Raw genomic sequence first — 3,755 nt, 5'->3', positions numbered from 1 at the left:
TAGTTTCTAAAAGTCATACATGGTGTTACGTCTTTGTAGTGAACTAATTGTTACAGATGTAGAGTGTTGTGGCATAGTTTGTAGAGAATTACAGTTAACCCAATGGTGGCTTCTCTCTGGTAGTATTAAAGCATCAGTGACTCTAAGAAAAATGGACAATCTGCTCTTATGCAATTTACAGACTCAGAAAACCTGCGGAACGATCAGCTATGAGTCTGTTCCAGATCAAGGGAATGAAATCAAGGAGGAGACACATATATTTCTCTTGCAAGAAATAGCGTTTGTTTATTTTTCTATTGATGGACATTTATTTGTTGCTGTTTTTCTAATTTACTGAATGCTGTTGCACTGAAATATTATGGCTATGAACTCACTAAATGCTTCCTTTTTAATTTCTTCCATGGCTTTTATGCATTAAAGGTTATCCTCCATTTGGGAACTATGAATATTCTCACCTATATTTTAGTATTTTTTAATAATAGTATCTTCACTATTTAACAATTAAACATAGGGAATTTCTTTGGTGAACGGCAGGGTGGATTTATTCCTCCCTGAATGGTATGATTTTTATCCAAATAGTCAAATTATTAAATGAGTAACCAATGCTTCCCCCACAAATCTTTTTACAAACTTTTATGATTTTGTATATGGTCATAAATATTCTTTTATTTACATTTACCTGTTTCTTTTCCCATTTCTACTCAAATAGATTTAATTTTTAAAAAGTTAACTCATTTAGAGGGTTTGATGTTTATTTGTAAATAAAGAATTCGTGTACACCACAGAACATTTTAATAAAACATAATTCATGCTGCATGGCTTCTATTTTTCTTACTATCACAAAAGCTCACAATGCTGTCTCTCAAACAATTTTAATATTTTGAGACTGAAAACTTGACCAAATTTATGATAATTCATTTCAATTTATGTATATTTTCCTCAATAGAGACATCAAGGTAAGAATGCAATGAATTTTTAAATTTAAAATTTCATAAGCCCAAATTAATATATATATTAAAATATATTATCTAGTTAGTAGATTATTATGTAATTATTTTGAACTTTGATTGGAATTCTACTCTTCATTTATATCCCAGATGAACTTCAAGGGACAATCTTTCATCTTCCTTTGAAAGATCCTGTCAAACCTTTCACTCTGCTCCACAGTCATATAATGCTTCCAGTCTCCAACTGTACCTAAGGGAATTAACACAAGAACACCACCATTAAGAAGTACAAGTATAAAGGCAAAAATATCCCACAACTCCACTTAATCTCTTCCATAATTATGCGAAGTTAAATATCTGTGTTAGTCCTCTAAGGAGTTTGTTACTTCATCTTTCTTATACAGGATACAGAGTTAAGAAATTAACTTCTTGTTTTTGTTGTTGTTGTTATGTACCATCAAGTCACCTGAGACTCATAGTGACCCTATGTACAACAGTGCTAAACCCTGCTCTGTCCTGTGCCAATTTCACTGTCTCTGATACTTACCCAGATTACCCCAGTCACTGAATCAGCCCATCTCATAGGTTGTCTTCCTCTCCTGCACTCCCTCCACTCTCCCAAACATGATGTCCCTACTTGTACAGGTTCAAGTATGTGAGACGAACATCCAGAACCCTTGCCTCCAAGGAGCAGCATGGTTTCATCCTTTCTTGGATGAACCTGCTCATTCTCTTTGCAGTCCATGGTCTATTCAATACTCTTCTCCAACACCACAGCTCAAGGGTAACAATTCTCCTTCTATCCTTTCTAATCATTGACTAGCTTTCTGATGAATAGCAAGTTATTGCAAAGACCATGGCCTTTAACATGCGCACCTTAGTCTCCAGACTGACATAGTTGCACTTTAGTACTTTGCAGAGGTCTCTGACAGCAGACTTTCCCATCACAATATACCTTTTAATTCCCTGGCTGCTGCTGCCAAGAATGTTGATTGTGGGGTGAAGCAAACTAAAGCTTTTAACAGTCTTAATCCCTTCACCATCTGTCATGATGCTGCCAATTGGCCCAGTTGTGAGAATCTTTGTTTTCTTGATATTGAGCTTTAATCCATATTGAAGGCTGCAGTTCTTGACTCTCTGCAGCCAGCACTTCAGATTCTCCTCAGTTTCAACAAGCAGGGTTGTGTCATGTGCATAACGCATATTGTTGATGGATCTTCCACCAATCGTGATACCACATTTCTCCTCATAAAGCCCAGCCTCCCCGATAATCTGTTCTGCATATAGATTGAAAAGGTATGGAGATTTATGACATATCTCTGCCATACAACCTTCCCAACTTTAAAACATGTGATGTTTCCTTCCTCTGTCCTGACTACTGCCTCCTGGTCCGAGTGTAGGTTTCACTTCAGCACAATCATATGTTCTGAGATTCCCATCCTTCTCAGAGTCAGTCACAGTTTGTTGTGATCCACACAGTCTTATGCCTTTACATAATAAATGAAACATAGATAGATATTCCTCTAGTACTCCCTGCTTTCAGCCAAGATCCATATAACATTAGCTACAATATCTGTAGTACCGCAACCCCTTCTAAATCCAACCTGCACTTCAGGTAATTCTCTGTTGATGTGCTGTTTCACTGAATTTGGGGTAATCTTCAGCAGAATCTTGCTTACATGTGATATTAATGATATTGTTCAGTAATTTCCACACTCTGTGGGATCACCTTTCTTTGGAATGGGAACAAATAGAAATCTTTTCCAGTCAGTTGGCCAAGTGGTTGTCCTCCAGATTTATTGGCACAACTTACTGAGCACATTTAGGGCAGAACTTAGGAATGCAGAAAAACAGTAAAGAAAGATTGTAGTCTTCTTCCCACTTTATTATCTGTTAGAAATCCACCAAGTGCTGTCACTGAATCCTATTATTGTTTTAGAAGAAGGGGAAAAATATTCCAAACAATATGAAGATATTAGAGTGTTTCCCTAGGTGTTAAATAACATATTAGATGACCTACATATATAATTCTTTTTCCCCAGTAAAAATATGGAATGTTTTACAAATTTGCATGTCATCCTTGTGCAGGGGCCACGCTAATATTCTCTGTATTGTTTCAGTTTTATTATATGTGCTTTCAAAGGGAGCACTGCATTCTTTAATTCTTAAAGTAACTCTACAATGTAAATATTTCTTCATCCTTAAGATGGGGGGGAGATGAAGATTTTCAAATAATGAAGTAAAGATCACAGAGTTCTCAGAGCTGCCATTTATGCACTTTTACTACATAATGTTTTGTATCCATCATTAATTTTTAAAAAATAAGTATTAGTGATGTAGTGCATTAAGCAATCTGATTTTTACCTGTATATATTTCTTCAGGAATTTACAGTAAATGGACAGCATTTGTGGTTGTTAGAAGCTTAGAACTGGTTCCAAATCATAAAAATCCATTCTTTCTCTTTTTTGCTGACTCTCTACTTCTCCAAGCATGATGTCCTTTTCTAAGGGTTAGTACTTCTTGATAATATGCTCAAAATACATGAGACAAAGTATTATCAACACATTTAACTGTAGAAGTGAACTCCACTTCCTAAACCACATGCCTCTGGAAACTCTATGAACTTTGATAAATGACCATAGTTACAGAAAGGCTTCTGGCCTCTTGTTCATAGGGTCGCTATGATTCGTGCTCCCCTTGACAGCAATCAACAACAACAATAAGCAAAGTGTTGTAGGGTCAATATGGAAATATAAAAAATAGAACTGTCCTCCTTGTGTATATTCATTCCTTTTAGACAGGACTGA

General features: G+C 35.8%; 1 pseudogene; it reads right to left on the bottom strand.

The window, feature by feature from the left end:
* Positions 1 to 1,051: 1,051 nt before the first annotated feature.
* Positions 1,052 to 3,755, bottom strand: part of LOC102870030 — a 25,910-nt pseudogene continuing 23,206 nt past the window's right edge.

Source organism: Elephantulus edwardii, unplaced genomic scaffold (assembly GCF_000299155.1).
Source record: "Elephantulus edwardii isolate Elephantulus edwardi_28Jun2011 unplaced genomic scaffold, EleEdw1.0 scaffold00002, whole genome shotgun sequence".
Lineage (NCBI taxonomy): Eukaryota > Metazoa > Chordata > Mammalia > Macroscelidea > Macroscelididae > Elephantulus > Elephantulus edwardii.
Note: the sequence above shows the minus strand (reverse complement) of the source record. Positions and strands in the feature narration are given on the sequence as shown.